The sequence below is a fragment of the Eriocheir sinensis genome, chromosome 25, assembly GCF_024679095.1.
Source record: "Eriocheir sinensis breed Jianghai 21 chromosome 25, ASM2467909v1, whole genome shotgun sequence".
Lineage (NCBI taxonomy): Eukaryota > Metazoa > Arthropoda > Malacostraca > Decapoda > Varunidae > Eriocheir > Eriocheir sinensis.
In genome coordinates, this window is record NC_066533.1 from 17,220,557 (window position 1) to 17,239,464 (window position 18,908).

General features: G+C 44.1%; 1 protein-coding gene across 10 annotated transcripts in view; it reads right to left on the minus strand.

Moving 5' to 3' along the window:
* Nucleotides 1–18,908, minus strand: part of LOC127003517 (GTPase-activating protein CdGAPr-like) — a 247,603-nt gene that overhangs the window by 75,998 nt on the left and 152,697 nt on the right. The window contains exon 1 of one of the 10 annotated variants that reach the window (XM_050870335.1): nt 7,905–7,997. The exons of 5 other annotated variants lie outside the window; for them this stretch is intronic. The gene's annotated coding sequence lies outside the window, so the exon portion shown is untranslated. Of the gene's footprint in view, nt 1–5,834; nt 5,985–7,822; nt 7,998–18,908 lie in introns of those variants that run through there. 4 more of the 10 variants (XM_050870332.1, XM_050870334.1, XM_050870333.1 and 1 more) reach the window with 4 other exon arrangements.

Here is an 18,908-nt window from a genome sequence, read left to right on the forward strand (position 1 = left end):
TTCGAGGAGGAGGAGGAGGAGGAGGAGGAGGAGAAAGAAGAGGAAGAAGACGAGGACGTATGTTTGAAGGGAGTGCCATGAGAGAGAGAGAGAGAGAGAGAGAGAGAGAGAGAGAGAGAGAGAGAGAGAGAGAGAGAGAGAGAGAGAGAGAGAGAGAGAGAGAGAGAGAGAGAGAGAGAGGAAGGGAAGGAAAGAAAGTAAGGAGAGGGAGAGGAGAAACGAAGGAAGGAAGGGAAAGAGGAGAAACGAAGGAAGGAAGGGAGAGAAAGAAGACCAAGAAAGGGAGACAAAAATAATTAAATAAGAGAAACAAAGTGAAAGGAAGAGAAGGGAAAGAAGGGAAAGGAAGGAAGGAAGAAAGGGATGTCAGGAACGAAGGAAGGGAGGAAGAAGAGAAGGGGATAAAGGAAGGGTGTGTAATGGGGAAAGGGGAAGGGAGAGGAAGAAGATATGGATGGGAGTGAAAGGGAGAGAAGGGAGAGAGAAGGGGAGGGAGAATATCAAGTTTAGGGGAGAACCAGGAGGGAAAAAAGGGAGGAGGAGGAGGAATGAGGAGAAAGAGAGAAAGGAGGTAAACGTCTAGGAGGTATTTGTGGAAGGAGGAGGAGGAGGAAACATGGAAACATGGAAATGCAGGCAACAGAAAGTCTATTGGCTCATTACGGGGTCGCCCGCTTGGGGGATTTAATCTGCTCGACCACCACTTGGGGCTTGGTGAGCAGATGAAAGCACCTTGATATTGAGGAGCAGATGGAAGCCCCTCGTTATTCAGTTTACTCCCGACGCAGCGAAATGACGGTCGATTCTATATTTGAAGGAGTTGATGGTATTCGCATTTACTACTTCAGAGGGTAAATTGTTCCAGTGGCCGGTGACTCGGTTTGAAAAGAAACTCCTTCCAATGTCTGTGTTACATCGACTCGACTGAATGGGTAAACCGTTATTTCTAGTTCTTGAGTTGGTTTGCAGTTTAAAGAATTGGAGTAATCGACGTTATTGAACTTTTTCAGATACTTGAAGACTTGAATCATATCCCCCGTAAGCGTCTTTTCTCCAATGTAAGGAGGAGGAAGAAGAAGAAGAAGAAGAAGAAGAAGAAGAAGAAGAAGAAGAAGAAGAAGAAGAAGAAGAGGAGAAGGAGGAAGAGGAGGTAGTGAAGCGGAAAAGGTAAGAGAAAAGGAAGAAAAAGAAATGAGGAAATGATATAAGGAGAGAGAGAGAGAGAGAGAGAGAGAGAGAAGGAGAGGGAGGAATAAGTGGTCAGAGAATTGATGTTGAATAGAGAGGGAGGGAGAGAGAGGGAGAGAAAAGGGGGAGAACATGGAGGTATTAAGGGGGGGAGAATAAAGGGAGGGAGGGAGAGGAGGGAGGGAGGAGAGGAAAGGAGGGGAGGAGGAAAGCTACGGGAGGTAAAGGGGAGGAAAAACTAATGTGAGAAGAGAAGGGAGGAGGAGGAGGAAGAGGAGGAGGAGGAAAAATAATGGGTGTGAGAGAGAGAGGGAGAGAAAAGGAATAAATAATAATAATAATAATAATAATAATAATAATAATAATAATAATAATAATAATAATAATAATAATAATTTCTGAAAACCTCTTCTTCCTAATCTTCGACCTCCTCCTTCTCCTCCTCCTCCTCCTCCTTCAAGGGCATCTAAACTTCCTACTCCAAAAATATTAAAAAAAAGCGAAGGAGGAATTAAGGAAGAAAAAGATGAATAAGGAAGGAGAGAAGGAAGATGGAAGGAGGGAAAAAAAAGAATAAACATGAGCATTATCCTACCGAGGTCACGCTTGGAGGGATGGGAAAGGAGGGAAGGAGGAAAAAAATAGGAGGAAGAGGAGGAGGAGGAGGAGGAGGAGGAGGAGGAAGCGTTCTAAAGAGGTAAGGAGGAGGAGAAAAGAATAATGTTAAAGGAAGGAGAGTAGAGAAACGAGGAAGAAGAAGAAGAAGAAGAAGAAGAAGAAGAAGAAGAAAGGAGGGAAATAGAGAAAGAGGAAGAGTTGAAAATAGTTAAGAAGGAGGAGGAGGAGAAAGACGGGAGAGAGAGAAGGATGGGAGAGAAGGTAGAGAAGATGAGAACAAGAGGAAAACAGAGGAATGGGAAAGGAGGGAAAGGAAGAGAAGGACAGTGGAGGGAGTTAATTAAAAGGAAAGAAGGGAAAAGGAGAAGAGGAGGAAGATAGGATGGGAAAGGAGAGAAAGAAAAAATACAGAAGAAAGGAGGGAAGGGCTTTAAAGAGGAAAAGGAGAAGAGAAAAAAGTAGAGAGAAGGAAGGAAGGAAGAAAAAGAAGAGAAGAAAAGGTAGACAGAAGCCAGGAAGGAAGGAAGGGACAGACAGAGAAAGGTAAACAAAGATGAGTTAGATAATGAAAGAAATAAAGAAGAAAGTTTGAGAAAAAGAAAGGAAGGAAAACATGGAGAAAAAGAGAATGAAAAACCGAGATAAAAGAAAACAAAGAAGAAAATTTAACGGCAACTCGAAACCAAAATATAAAAGAAAAACGAGTGACTGGAAAAATCAATAAAAATGAGGAAGAAAAAAAGACAAAACAAAGAAAACAGAGAAGAAAAATAAACGAGAAAAAAGAAAAAATGAAAAAAATAATAAAGAAAATGTTAAAAGGAAAAATACAATAATCATGATAGTAGAGGGAGAGAAGGAGAGAGAGAAAGGGAGAGACGGAGGGAGAGAAGAAGGGATGGAAAGGGGGGAGATGAAGAGGAGGGAAGATTGAGAGGTGAAAGAGGAAGGGAGAGGAGGAGGAAGGAGAGGAAGAGAGGAAGGGAGAGATGGAGGGAGGAAGGGAGTAAAAAGTTGTGATAGGAAGAAGGGAGTAAACGATGGAGAAGGAGGAAGAGGAGGAGGAGGAGGAGGAGGAGGAGGAGGAGGAGGAGGAATAGATAGTGAAAATGATTGTGTCTTCTTCCGTGAGTGAAAAATGCGTGAGAGAGAGAGAGAGAGAGAAGCATCCGTCCATTTACAACCACAAAACATTACATCTCTCTCTTCAAAGAATCTCTCCCCTACCTCAGACACCTTTTTCTTCCTTTTCTTTTTCTCCCTTTCCTCCTCCTCCAACTCCTCCTCTTCCTCTTCTTTCTGTACCTCCTCTCCTCCATCTTCCTCTTCTTCTTCCTACATTTCCTTCCTCTTCCTTTCCTTCCCTTTCCTCATTCCTCTTTCTCTCCTTTTATTATCTGTATACTTCCTCCTCCTCCTCCTCTTCCTCTTCCTCTTCCTCCTCCTCCTCCTCCTTTCTTCCTTAAATGGTAAAGGCAGTAAATACAGAAGAGAATTTTCACCTTTTTTTCTCTCCTCCTCCTCTTCCTCCTTCTCCTCCTCCTCCATTTATTTATTTTCTCAGGATAATGACCAACAATTATCCTCTTCTCTACCCTATTACTCTCTCACGGAAGGGAAAGTAAAATAAATAGAAAAAGGAAGAGATGAAAGGGAAGAGAAAGGGAGGGAAGGAAGAATGGAGGGAGAGAGAGAATGGAGGAAAAAAAAGGGAAAGGGAGGTAAACAGACAACTATCTTTACCTCTCTCTCTCTCTGTATATTTACCAAGCCCAGTAAATGCTTAAGTTGGCCCGATTAACCTTATATAGAAAACGGGTTATAGTAGTAGTAGTAGTAGTAGTAGTAGTAGTAGTAGTAGTAGTAGTAGTAGTAGTAGTAATAGTAGTAGTAGTAATAGGAGCGGATATTGTTTCCTATTGTTATTCTCTGATATTGTTATTGTTTATTGTTATTGGCGATGGCGATGGTGGTGGTGGTGGTGGTGGTGGTGGTGGTAGTGGTGGTGGTGGTGGTGGTGAAAGGACACTGACCACCACTTTCTCCAACACACACACACACACACACACACACACACACACACACACATATTGGTACGTTTCCTGATGTGGTTGGGGGAGGAGGAGGAGGAGGAAGAGGGGAGGAAGAGGGGGAGGAGGAGGGGAAGAAGGCAGGTAACATCCGGTACTTCCCTTTGTTCCCCAACGATAGCATCACCTCCTCCTCCTCCTCCTCCTCCTCTCATTTTCTCTCTCTTCCTCATTTATTTTTTGTCCTGTGTATCTTGCCTATTTTTTTTCTCTCATTTTTATTATTTTTTTCTTTTTTTTCTTTCCTGCTTTATTTTCCGTTTATTTCTCCTTTTTATTTTTTATTTTCACGTCTCTTTTATCTCTTCTCTCTTCTATCTTTTCATTTTTTATTATTGTTTTCCTTTCTTTCTTTTTCCAGCTTCCTTTTCCGTTTATTTCCTGTTTTTTCTTCATTATTTTCACGTCTTTCATTTCTCTTCCTCTCTTCTCTTCTCTTCTCTCTTATCCTTCATTATCTCTCCCATCTTCGTTCTCTTCATTTCTCCTCTTAATTTGTTTTCTTCGTTTCCCTTCTCCTCTTCCTCCTTCTCCTTTCTTTCCTCTTCCTCCTCTACATCCCTCTCTTCTTTCCCCTCCTACCCTCCTTATCTCCTATCTTCGTTTCTTTATTCTGTCTTTATTTAACTTTATTTAACCCTTTATCTAATCCCCTTTCTCTCTCTCCCTTTCTTCCTCTCTTCTCTTCTCTCTTCAACCCCTTCTTCTTCTTCCTTTAATTCGTATATAAGTCTTCCCTCAAATTTCTCTTCCTCTCTCTCTCTCTCTCAAACTTAATTTCTCTTTTTTTTTCTCTTCTTCGCTTCATCAATTTTCCCTTCCTTAATTTATCTTCCTTTCTCTCCTTCGTACACTTCCATTCCTTTTTTTCCCCTTCCTCTATCCCCACTTTCTCTTCCTCCTCCTCCTCCTCCTCCTCCTCCTCCTCCTCCTCCTCCCTCTTCCTCCTCCTCTTCCCACTTCATGGAGCAAATATTATTCCATCCTTACCTCCTCCCCCTCTTCCTCCTCCTCCTCCTCCCCCTCTTCCTCTTCATAATGCTGTTTACCTCCCTCTCATCCTCCCTCATCCCTCCTCCTCTTATCTTCCTCTCTTCCTCTTTACCCTTCTCCAATTCCCCCCTCTTTATTTACTCTCCTCTATCTCTCTTCTCTCTTTCTTCTTCCTATTCTTTTCTTCTTCTTTTACTTTATCCCTCTCATCCTCCCTCATCTCTCCTTCTCTTATCTTCCTCTCTTCCTCTTTACCCTTCTCTAATTCCCTTCTCTTTATTTACTCTTCTCTATCTCTCTTCTCCCTATTCTTTGCTTCTTCTTCTGCTTGTCTTTTCCTCTTTATTCCCTCTTTTATCTCTTATCTCCCTTTCTCTTCATTCTTTCCTCGTCTCCTCTACTCCTTTCATTCGTTAATTTATCCTCTTCCCTTCTCTTATTCTCCATATATTACTCTTCTCACCCGTATCGCATTTCTCCTCTTTCTTCCTCTTCCTCTTCCTCCTCCTCGTCCTCCTCCTCTTTTCTACTCTCATTGCCCTCCTTAACTAATGAAATATTACAATACTCATTCTTCTTCTTCTTCCTCCTCCGCATCTTCACCTTCCAAATATTAGCAGATGGCATTGAGATGATAAGGTTTGTGAGGTTAGTGTTGATAAAGATAAGAGATAGTGAAGGGATAATAATAATAATAATAATAATAATAATAATAATAATAATAAAAAGGGTGGGTGTTTTATATCGATGTAAATAAAAACTTTCTTATGGTTAAATTCTCTCTCTCTCTCTCTCTCTCTCTCTCTCTCTCTCTCTCTCTCTCTCTCTCTCTCTCTCTCTCTCTCTCTCTCTCTCTCTCTCTCTCTCTATCAGTGATCGAGACGTGATTTACCTCTCTGTGTGTGTGTCTCTCTCTCTCTCTCTCTCTCTCTCTCTCTCTCTCACCAAAACACCATGACCTTTTCAATATCCGTCACTATCTTTTGTAACTTCACGATAACGTTATTTTTTCTACCTTTCAACACATTTCACTATCATCATCATCACTATCACCATCACTATATTTCTGTTTCGTATGCGTATAATTCCACCACATCAAGGTCACTGTCATTCATCATTCACTGTATAACGTAATCACCATCACCATCACCTTCATCATCATCATCATTATCAATTACTGTATGTTGTATCCGTGACCTCCCCCCTCACACACACTATACTTTCACTGTAATTCGTTCACTGTAACCAGAATTTATGGGTTTGTGAAATATATACAGTACATTACACACACACACACACACACACACACACACACACACACACACACACATAGATACACACGTTTTGCTTTTCATTTCCATCAATAGATTTTCATTATTCATTATTACTTCATATTATTAAATACATTTTTTTTTTTACAGCAAAGGAGACAGCACAAGGGCACAAAAAAAGGAAACAATAAAAAAAAGCCCGCTACTCGCTGCTCCTGTAATGAATCCGAAGAGCTGGCCGAGAGAGCGGTCAATTACGTGAGATACATAGATAGATAGATAGATAGATAGTTTATTGACCAGAAAGATAGATAGATAGGTAGATAGATAGATTCCAGTAATGAATCCGAAGAGATGGCCGAGAGAGCAATCAATTACGTGAGATACATAGATAGACAGATAGATAGATAGTTTATTGACTTCTGGTTAATAAAATATCTATCTATCTAGTGAATGAACATTAAAAATATAGGAAAACATTGCAGTCCAAAATATAAATAATTACACACAATAAAATTTAAAAACAAAACTTAGAATACTAAAACTCAAATGTGAATCGAGCATACACGACATTGGAACGTGAAAACAACAGCACATACATAGATTCATACATAGATTACATACATATCATAAACACATACACATAGTACAAACATTATCATAACTTCCATTTTTCGTTACGGGATCTGCGTCATGTATAGTCTTTCATACATATTTTTTTTCTTATATATTCTAACGTCTGTCTGTCTGATCGTAAAAAGAAAGGTTCACACACAAACAGGTAAACTAACACACAGGTAACATGCAGGTAAGGGGGAACGTCACCTGTTGCAGTTCACCACACACACACACACACACACACACACACACAGGTACACACACACATATACACAGGTAGGTCACTGCACTGGCGCAAGTTATATTGGTGTTGTTACCTCACACACACACACACACACACACACACACATGTCAGTCTCCAATACTTCACCACACTTGATATATGTTTGTTTTTGTTTTTGTTTTGTTTTTTTCTTTTCATTTTGTTTTGTTGTGGTTGCCGTTGTGATATTTCGACCACACACACACACACACACACACACACACACACACACACACACAGTTTCACTTTCCGCAAATACTTTTCCTTCGTTTCTCTTTCTTTTCCTTTCTTTTTCTTCAATTTCTTATCTTATCAATGTTTTCCTTTCTCCAGCGTTTCACAATTAAGTTTCAAGTTTCATATGTTTGTGTGTGCGTGTGTTTGTGCTTCCCTGTAACACACACCAATACACATACAAACACTTCAAACACACAAACACTTCACTTCACATTCCCTCTCTTTTCTAATCAACTTTTTTTTGTTTTGTTTTTTGTTGTTGTTTTAAAGAGACAAGTTCAGGGTCTCTATCTCTCTCTCCGTCTGTCTGTCTCTACCACACACTCCAATCTTTTGATAACACGGAGAGAAGAGAAGAACGAAGAGAAGAGGAGGAGGAGGAGAAGAAAGAGGAGGAGGAATGAGCTAACCTAACCTCTTACATACACGAAGAGGAAGAGGAGGAGGAGGAGAAGAAAGAGGAGGAATGAGCTAACCTAACCTCTTGCATACACGAAGAGGAAGAGGAGGAGGAGGAGAAGAAAGAGGAGGAGGAATGAACTAACCCAACCTCTTACATACACGAAGAGGAGGAAGAGGAGGAGGAGGCAAGGAAGGAGAGGAAAATGAGGAGTCTCTCAGTCGAACCTCCTGCCGCCGTGAGTCACAACAGAGTACTGGGGAGGTGAGTGGAGGAGGAGGAGGAGGAGGAGGAGGAGGAGGAGCCAAACGCCAGCCAACCAGCCGCACAGAACACTGCTACCACGTGTACGAACTCTCCTCCTCCTCCTCCTCCTCCTCTTCCCTTGCACGCTACTGACCCCCCTCCTCCTCCTCCTCCTCCTCCAGTTTCTTCTTCTGCCCTAAGATATATATCCCCACGCTTCCCCTCTCCTCCTCCTCTTCTTCCTCTTCTTCCTCGGCACTCTGACCCCTCCTCTCCTCCTCCCTCGAAATTTGCAGATGACATCGAAATTTGCAGATGACATCGAAATTTGCAGATGACGTCGAAATTTGCAGATGACACCAAGGTGGGTGGAGATGCCCTCACAAAGACCGACTGCGAAATCATTCAGAAAGACCTCAATCACATTATCGAATGGTCGGAAAAATGGCAAATGTCTTTTAATGTTGACAAATGCAAAGTCATGCACATTGGGTCCCAAAATAGTAACCACACATACATCATGAATGGGAGACCTCTGCAAGCGATGCAGGAGGAAAAGGATCTTGGAGTCACTATCAGCAGTGACCTGAAACACGCGAATCACTGTAAAAAAGCATACAACAAGGCCAACATTATGCTCGGGTTCATAGCGAGGAACTTCGAGTGTAAAACACCAGACGTGATGCTATCCTTGTATAATTCCATGGTAAGACCGCACCTCGAGTATGCAGTGCAGTTCTGGTCTCCCAATTACAGAAAGGACATTGCTTTACTGGAAAGGATTCAACGACGCGCCACAAAGATGATTCCAACCTTAGGGCTCAACTACGAGGAACGACTCAAGCGACTCAATCTCTTTACATTGGAGAAAAGACGCCTACGAGGGATATGATTCAAGTCTTCAAGTATCTAAAAAGTTCAATAACGTCGATTACTCCAAATTCTTTGAACTGCAAACCAACTCAAGAACTAGAAATAACGGTTTACCCATTCAGTCGAGTCGATGTAACACAGACATTGGAAGGAGTTTCTTTTCAAACCGAGTCATCCGCCACTGGAACAATCTTCCCTCAGAAGTAGTAAATGCGCATACCATCAACTCCTTCAAATATAGAATCGACCGTCATTTCGCTGCATCGGGAGTAAACTGAATAACGAGGGGCTTCCATCTGCTCCTCAATATCGAGGTGCTTTCATCTGCTCACCAAGCCCCAAGTGGCGGTCGAGCAGATTAAATCACCCAAGCGGGCGACCTCGTAATGAGCCAATAGGCTTTCTGTTGCCTGCATTTCCATGTTTCCATGTTTCCATGTTTCCTCCTCCTCCTCCTTCAGTTTCTTCTTCTGCCCTAAGATATATATCCCCACACTTCCCCTCTCCTCCTCCTCCTCCTCCTCCTCCTCCTCCTCCTCCTCTTCCTTCTCGGCACTCTGACCCATCCTCTCGTCCACATTTCCTCCTCCTCCTCCTCCTCTTCTTATACTCTCCCAGGTTCGACTCTCTTCCTCCTCCTCCTCCTCCTCCTCCTCCCAATCTTTATCTATATGTTTCACTCCAACACGCCCCTCCCTTCCTCCCTCCTCCTTTCCTCCCTTTCTTCTCTTCACGCTACCCTCCTCCTCTCCTCCTCCTCCTCCTCGTTCTCTTCCTTCTCATTCCTCTAGTGTTCTCCACCCTTTATCCTCCTCCTCCTCCTCCTCCTCCTCCTCCTCCTCGCCCGCACGCTTACATTCAGATAATCTTCAGGACACTAAAACCACTACGCCCTCTCTCTCTCTCTCTCTCTCTCTCTCTCTCTCTCTCTCTCTCTCTCTCTCTCTCTCTCTCTCTCTCTCTCTCTCTCTCTGCTTCTATTTATACTTTCTCTCCCTTTCTTTCTTCCTTCTGTCGTTTTTTTTCCTCCGCTTTGTTACTTTCTGTCTGTCTGTCTGTCTGTCTTTTTTTCCTCCCCTCCTCTCTCTCTCTCCCTCTTGCTCTCTCTATTTGTATTCTCTCTCCCTTCTCTCCATATGTCACCTTCCCATCTCTCTCTCTCTCTCTCTCTCTCTCTCTCTCTCTACCCAGCAACACTACCCCTTACTTTCCTCTCCCTCTCCCTCTCCCTCCCTCTCTCCTCATTTCTCTCTCCCTCTCCTCAATACATCACTCTCCCTCCTCCTCCTATCCTCCTCCTCCTCCTCCTTCGTCTGGGGAGAAAGATGACTTCAAACAGAGACAGAGAAGGAGACGCGCGCTGAATTTGAAGAGGAGGAGGAGGAGGAGGAGGAGGAGGAGGAGTTGCATAGCGTAACCTCCGTATATTTCGTAGCAAAACCTCCTCTTCCTCCTCCTCCTCCTCCTCCTGACCTGCGTAAGAGCTGAGAGAGAGAGAGAGAGAGAGAGAGAGAGAGAGAGGAGAGAAACATAAATAGTACCTACATAAAGAATTGGGGTGCAAAATGGAGGAGGAGGAGGAGGAGGAGGAGGAGAGGTAGAGTCCGGCTTGACGCAATACTTAGTGGCGGAGGAGAGGAGGATTAGGAGCAGGAGGAGGAGGAGGAGGAGGAGGAGGTACCTGGCACTCTCAGAAGCTTGCATCAGAATGGTCATCGGCGTAGTCACGAAACTCTCTCTCTCTCTCTCTCTCTCTCTCTCTCTCTCTCTCTCTCTCTCTCTCTCTCTCTCTCTCTCTCTCTCTCTCTCTCTCTCTCTCTCTCTCTCTCTCTCTCTCTCTCTCGTCACCAGAGCTGCTTTCTACACCATCTGATATCACCACCACCACCACCACCACCACCGCCATCACCACCACCACCACCACCACCACCATTATTGTAAAGCATATGTTAGTACTGTCATCACCACCACCACCACCATCACCACCACCACCACCACAGTCAACACCATAACACCACAAACCAGAAGATGCACCTGAGAGCTTTCATTTTAACTCTCTCTCTCTCTCTCTCTCTCTCTCTCAGGAAAAGGTGAGAAAAATTACACCAGACGAAGGAAAGATAAAGAGATAAACACACACACACACACACACACACACACACACACACACACACACACACACACACACACACACACACACACACACACACACAATGCCCTAAAAAAAAGTGACTAGGGCCGGAAGCTGCGTGACAGGGCGAAGGGGAAAAAGGGGAGAGGAAGGGGAGAATAGGGAAGGGAAGGAAGGGAGGAGGGGAAATGGGGGAGGGGAGTTGTGGGAGTGGAAATGTGGGGAGATAAAAATAGGGAGAATTGAAGAGGAGGAGGAGGAGGGAGATGGAAGATATGGAGGAAGAGGAGGGAGAGAGAGGGGAGTTATGGGAGAGGAAGAAAAAGGGGGAGAGAGAGAGGAATGAGAATGAGGGAGAGAGAAGAGAGAGAGGGAAGAGGAGGAGGAAACAGGAGAAAATTGAAAAGAGGAAGAGAGAGAATGAAGAATGAGTTTAAGAGTTTATGAAAAAGGAATAATGAAAAAAACGAAGTAAGAAAGAGAATATAGAAAGGGAAGAAGAGAAAAAAAGATAAAGGAAGACGAGGAAGAAGAAACAAGATGAAGAGAAAACAGGAGAAAGAGGGAACTAGCAAAAGAGAAAACAAGAAGAGGGAAGAAGGGGAGGAAGGAGAAATTATGCGAAAGGGGAATAAGCATAACAAGGAATGGGGAGGGGAGAGAAGGGGAAGAGGAGGAGGAGGAAGAGAAAAGGGGAAGAAGAAGGAAGGAAGGGGAGAGAGGAAGAAGAGAAGAGAAGAGAAGAGAAGAGAAGAGAAGAGAAGAGAGAGAGAGATACAAACATAGGTAAACTCTCTTCTCTTCCCGTCCCCTTCCTTCCTCCCCTTCCCTCCCCATACCCCAACTCCACTTAAAATCACCACCACCACCACCACCCTCAACACCAATAGCCATGACCTACACCATAAGCACTACCATAACTAATTTTACACCCCCCCATCACTCCCATCACCAAATTTCACAAGTAAGGGGAGGTGAAGGGGGGGAATGGAGGGAATGTAAGGGGGGGAGGTTGAAAAGGAGGGGAGGGTATGTGGGTATGGGGAGGAAGAAGGGAAGGGAAGGGGAAGGGAAGGGGAGGAATGGGAGAAGAGAAGGTCGACTGGGTGTAGGGAGAAAGGGAGAAGATGAAGGGAGAGATAAGGAGGAGGAGAAGTAGGCGGTGGAGGAGAGATAAGGGAGGAGAAGGGAGAGAAGGGAAGAGGAGGTGAAGGGAAGGGGAGGAAAGAAGGAATGGGAGGGAAAACGGAAAAGGGGAAGAAAAAATGGAAGAGAAGGGAAGGAAAAATTTAGTAAAGGGAAGAAGAGAGAAAGAGGAAAGGGGAAGATAATGTAGAGGTAAGCGAGGAAAAGGGAAGGGAAGGGAAGGGAAGAAAAATAGTGAAGGGAAGGAAATGGAAGAGGGAGAAGAGAAGGGAAGGGGAAGAAGACAAGGAAGGGGTGAAGGGAAGGGAAGGGGAAGGGAAGGGAAGGGAAGGGAAGGGAAGGGAAGGGAAGGGAAGGGAAGGGAAGGGAAGGGAAGGGGGACAAGGACCTTCTTTCTTCCTTTACGTACCTCAAGGATGCAGCTGTTAATTGTCCTGAAAATCACACACACACACGCACGAACACAAACACACACACACACACACACACACACACACACACACACACACACACACAGGTGAAACTTTTGCACTTTTTTTTTTTGCCATCAAAGACACGCATGGTGACATCAACCCATAAAACACACACACACACACACACACACACACACACACACACACACACACACACACACACAGGGATAAAATGTCACAATATCCTCGTTGTAAAAATAGAACCCCCATCTCTCTCTCTCTCTCTCTCTCTCTCAAAAACACTTTATAATACTCTCCTATCTACCCTTCTCCTCTTCCTCCTCCTCCTCCTCCTCCTCCTCCTCCTCCTCCTCTTCCATTTCTCTTCCCCCCCTTCCAGTTTTTTCCAGTAGTCCCCCCCTCCCCCCCATCACCACTATCTCCACCACCATCATCACCACCCACTCCATCACCCCTATAGCAGTTGAAATGGTGGTGGTGGTGGTGGTAGTAGTAGTAGTAGTAGTAGTAAGTAAAAGTAATGGCTACCGATTTACACACACACACACACACACACACACACACACACACACACACACACACACACACACACACACACACACACACACTTTCACCTTTACACACATACGCACACACCCTCTCAAGGTCTTCGCACTCAAAACTCATTAAAAAAAAACACACACAAAAAAAGTAAACCACCAGAGAAAGGAAAAGGGTCGAAAAGTGTGATGACAAAACGGCGTCGAAAAAAAAAAAGAAAAGAAAAAAAAAAGTAACCAAGAAAACAAAGACGTGAAAGTTGATGCAAAAGGCGAAAAAAAAAAATGAAGAGTGAAAGAAAAGAGTGAAGGAAAAGAGAAAAAAAGAGGAAACAGGTGATGAATGGGGGAATGAAGAGAGAGAGAGAGAGAGAGAGAGAGAAAGCAGATAATAAAGCGAGAAAATGAAAGATATAGAGGAAAAAAATAAAGAACGAAGAAACGAAAAAAAAAAAATAAAGTGACGGAAGGAGATTTAAAGAGAAAACAGAAACTAAAGAATAAGGAAAAGAAAACAAAGGTGAATAGAGAATAGAATAGAAAGAATAAAGACAATGAAAAGAAAACCAGCTAAAGAAGAAGAAAGACGAAAACGAAACAGAGAAATCAGAGAGCGACGGAAGAAAAAAAAATACGCAAAAAAAAAACAAAGAAAAAAACTCAACAAAGGTATTAGTAGGAGGCACCTTAGCAGACCAGACCAGACCAACAAGGGACCATTACCATAACAAGGAGGAGGCGAAGGAGAAGGAAGGACAAGAAAAAGGACCTGTTAGATAATTATAATACTTCTTCAGGTAACCAAGGAGTAAGGTACCTGACCCCACCACCCCCACCCACCTCCACGCCCACCTTCCCTCCTCCCCGCCTCTCCCCTTCCATCCCTCTCCCCTGTAAGAGTAACCAGAGAAATACAATCACTGTGGCTAACCGAGGAAGAAGGAACAGTAGTAGTAGTAGTAGTAGTAACATGCAGTAGCTAACGATAAACACACACACACACACACACACACACACACACACACACACACACACACACACACACACACTTCTCTCCCTTCCCTCCTCTCCCTCCTTTTCCCTCCTCCTCCTCCTCCTCCGCCCCCACCTGTCGCCCCTCTCCCCTAATCCAAAATAACAACGGGAAAAGTAACCATGGCAACGCTGGGATTCCTACACAACAAACAAACAAAGAAAAAAACGAAAATAAGGAGCAATATAACAAAACAATACCTCTGAAAGTAACCAAGAAATATTAATCCTGCCCCATTTTTCTTTTTTTTACATCAGAGGACACGGTTCACGGGCAATAAAAAGAGTACAAAAAAAACAAAAAAAAACGCTACTCGCCGCTCCTATAAAAGATAAAAGTAAAGAATAGCCAAAAAAGAGGTCAATTTCGGGTGGAGAGATGCAATCCTTCCCTTCTTTAGGATACCCTAGGATACTTTAATACCCAAAGCACACAAACAGGATACCCAAGGAACTCCAATGGGATCCAAATGACTGCGTACCCTATTAATGATAACATGAGGAATGCATAAATTAATCACACACTCATGCAGGATACGCGTAGGATGCCCGTAGGATACCAAGCAACTTAAGTAGGATCCAAATGACTTAGATCCTATTAGTGCGACCCCGAGGAATGCTTAGATTACTCGCATATTTAAGCAGGATACTCGTAGGACTTATTAGCATGCAAACCACCTCATATCCTATAAACAAGGGCGCAGGAATGCAGATAATGACATAAAACAGGCCCGAAGGATGCCCAGGACGCCACTAGGACGCCGGGGGCCGAGTATCCTATATCAGCGAGGGCGTGAAGGACCTTGACAATCACATACCACAGGACACTTATAGGATGCCAGGACATGATAGAGAGGAGGAGGAGGAGGAGGAGGAGGAGGAGTAGGAGGAGGAGGACCTTAGGCAAGCACTTCCCTCCCCTCCCTTTTATCCCCATCACCTTCTATACTAGGCAACCTCTGATGGGAAGGGAAGGGAAGGGGAGGAAAGGGGAGGGAAGGGGAGATGGGGAGACGATGAGAGGGGAGAAGGGGAAGGGAGGAAGGGGAGGGGAGATGGATAGGGAAGGAAGGGAGGAAAGGAAGGGAAGGGGAGGGAAGGAGGAAAGGGAAGGGGAGGTGGGGAAATGATGAGAGGGGAGAAGGGGAAGGGAAGAAGGGGAGGAGGGGAGGAAAGGAAGGGGAGGGGAGGGAAGGGTAGACGATGAGAGGGGAGAGGGGGAAGGGAGGAAGGGGAGGAAAGGAAGGGAAGGGGAAGGAAGGGGAAGACTGACCATTATGACAAGGAGTGAAGTAAAGCCCTCCCCTTCCTCCTCCCCTCCCCATTAATTTTCCTCCCCTTTCTCCCCCTTCCTTCCCTCAATACCTCATTTTCTCTCCCCATATTTCACTCGTTTCCTCCATCCATATTTTACCTCCCTCCCCCTCCTCCCCTCCTTCCCTTCCCTCTTCCCTCCTTTCTCCCCTTCAAGTATTAAATTCCTCCCCTTCTTCAATTTCTGCCCTTCATTCTTCCTTTTCTTTCCTTCCTCTCTTCTTTATCATTCTTTTTTCCTCTCCTTTCCTTCCTCCTTCTTTCATAATTCTTTCCTAACTTTCTTTATCATCTTCCTCTCTTCTCTCCTTCATTTTTCCTTTCCTTCCCTTTTTTTCGTTTCCTTCCTCTCTTCTTTTTCATTCTTTCTTTCATCTCCTTTCCTTTCTTTCTCTCTTCCTCCATTCGTAAATCTTTCCTTCCTTTACTTATCGTCTTCCTCTCTTCCTACTTTCTTACCTCTCTTCTCTCCTTCATTCTTCCTTTTCTTTCTCTTTTCTTTCTTACTTCACTCCTTTATCATTCTTCCTTTTCTTCCTCCCTTCCTTCTTTCACAAATTTTTCCTTCCTTTCTTTATCATCTTCCTCTCTTCCTCCTTTCTTATCTCTCTTCTTTCCTTCATTCTTCCTTTCCTTATTCCCTCCCTCTCTTCCTTTCCCCTTTCCTCCATTTCCCCTTTTTCTTCTCCCTTTCCTTTTCCTTTTCATTTATCAGCATTTCTCTTCACACACCCCTTAAATATACCCTTAATTCTTATCCTATGCCCTTCGATCCCCTTTGCCTCCCCTCATGACCTCAAGATCCCCTCCCGTGACCTCCAAACCCTTCCCAGCCAAGGTACAAGAGGATCGGATTCCCTTAATAGAGGATTGGACGCCAAGGACATGGTCACTTGTTATGATTATAGATCCCAGAACTATCTTTCGTTTAACCTCCTCCTCCTCCTCCTCCTCCTCTTCCTTCTTGCTCCTTCTCCTCCTCCTGTTGTTGCTGTCTTCTTTCTCTTCCTCCTCCTCCTCCTCCTCCTCCTCTTCCTCCTCCTCCTCCTCCTTCTTCTCCTTCTCCAGTTACTGTCTTCTTCTCTTCCTCCTCTTCCTTATTCTGTTGCTGTCTCCTCCTTCTCCTTCTCCTTCTTCTCTAACTCCTCCTCTTCCTCATTCCTCCTCCTTTTTCTCCTCCTCCTCCTCCTCCTCCTTTTGATGTCATCTTCTCCTCTTTCTTCTTTCTTCCTTTCTTCCTCCTTCTCCTCCTCCATTTCATATCAATATCAACTTTAAGCCCAATTAATTTATTTCCTTCACCTATCTATCTATCAATCTATCTATCTATCTATCTATCTATCTACCTGTCTATCGGTTTACCTGTCCGTCTCTCTATATAAAGCAGGACGCGTTTAATAATGCTGGCTTTGTTCTATGAGTTTTGGCGTTAAATTAAACCCCATGAGAGAGAGAGAGAGAGAGAGAAAATGTGTGCAATCAGTCGTGTATCATCTAACTCTTTTTTTGTATTTATCTTTATCTTTCTTTCTTTCTTTTTTTTTTTTGCAAGCAGGATTTCGCGTGAACGGACCCGCTATCTGAGTCATAACACACACACACACACACACACACACACACACACACACACACACACACACTTCCGGTCTTCTTCTTCTCTTCCTTTCCAGATTATACCGTTAGTTAGTCTGTCTGTCTCTCTCTCTCTCTCTCTCTCTCTCATTCTTATTCTCATCTTCTTTCACCTTTTAATTTCTCTTCATCTTCCTCTCCTTTCTCTCCTCTCTTCTTTTCTTCATCTTTCTCTTCTCCCTTTCCTCTCCCTCTATTTTTTTCTTTCTTTTTCTCATTTTCTATAACTTCTCTCTCTCTCTCTCTCTCTCTCTCTCTCTCTCTCTCTCTCTCTCTCTCTCTCTCTCTCTCTCTCTCTCTCTCTTATCTCCTTCGTTTATCCCTTTACACTTATCTCCTCTATTCGTTCTCTTTCCTCTCTCTTCATTTTCTTCTTCTCTCCTCTTCTCGTGTTATTCCTTTCTCTCTTTCCCTTCTCTTCTATCTCCTCCTCTCTCTCCTCTTCCCACCATTTCACACTGATTCGCTTGACTTCCTTATTGATAAAACACACATAGATCATTTTCTTAATATTTAATGAAGAAAAAAAAATTATAAAAGGGAGACAGAGAGAAAAGAATAAAGAGTAAATAGACATAACTGGAAGGAGGAAGAGGAAAAGGGAAAAGGAAGGAGATAGAAGGAAAAGGTAAATGTGTGAAGGAAGGGAAGGAAGGGAAGGGAAAGGAAAGGAAAGGGGAAGGGGAAGGAAAGGAAAGGGAAGGAAGGGAAGGAGGGGAAAGGAAGGGAAGGGAAGGGAAGGAAAGGAAGGAAGGGAAAGGAAGGGAAAATATAAGATAAATACAAGAAAAATAAAAAAAGAACGAGAAAAAGAAAGAAAAAAAAAGTAGGAGTGTTACAGAGAAGGAAAACAGGAAGAGGAAGGAAGGCAGGAAGAGGAGGAGTAGGAGGAGGAGGAGGAGGAGGAGGAGGAAGGAAGCTGGTAAGTGCGCGGTATCCTCCCTCTTCCTTTTCCTTCCTCCCTTCCTCCTCCTCCACCTCCTCCTTCTCCTCCTTCCTCCTCCTCCACTCTCACTCCAAATGCAGTCTCTTTCTTCCTTGTCTCCTCCTATTTTTTCTCTCCTCCCATTCCTCCTCCTCCTCTTTTCCCTCCATTGCAGTTTCCTCCATCGTACCTCTCCTCCCATACCTGCATCCCTCCTCCTCCTCCTCTTTTCCCTCCATTGCAGTTTCCTCCATCGTACCTCTCCTCCCATACCTGCATCCCTCCTCCTCCTCCTCCTCCTCCTCCTCCTCCTCCTCCTCCTCCTCCTCCTCCTCCTCCTCCTCCTCTTCCTCCTCCTCTCCTCTCTCTCACCCCTTTCCTCCATCACTTACCTCATTCCTCCTCCTGCTCCTCCTCCCTCCCTCCCTCTCTATTTGTCTCTCTCCCCTTTCCTCCTCCTCCTCCTCCTCCTCCTCCTCCTCCTCCTCCTCCTGCAACACTCTCTCTCTCTCTCTCTCTCTCTCTCTCAACAAAGCATTCCAACACACACACACACACACACACACACACACACACACACACACACACACACACACACACACACACACACACACGCACGAACTAATTAACGAGGTGATTGACGCCTGAACGAATTAGTCAGAAGCGGAAAGTCAATCACACGAAATAATCTGAAATGCGTCAATCAGGTCTTTTGGGGAGAGGAGGGAGAAGGGAGGGTAGCCATTTCGTACGCATGGTTTCCTATTTGTACGCATGTCAGGTTGGGACGCCTCCTTATCTTCTTGTTTTCTCCTTTCTCTTTCTCTTTCTTTTCTTTCTTTTTTTCTTTTTTGTCTCCCCATTCTTCCCCTTCTTTCCTTTTTTTCATTTCTTCCCTTTTTCCTTTCCTTTTCTTTTCCTAACTTCCCCTTTTTCCCTTTCTATATCACTTTCATCTC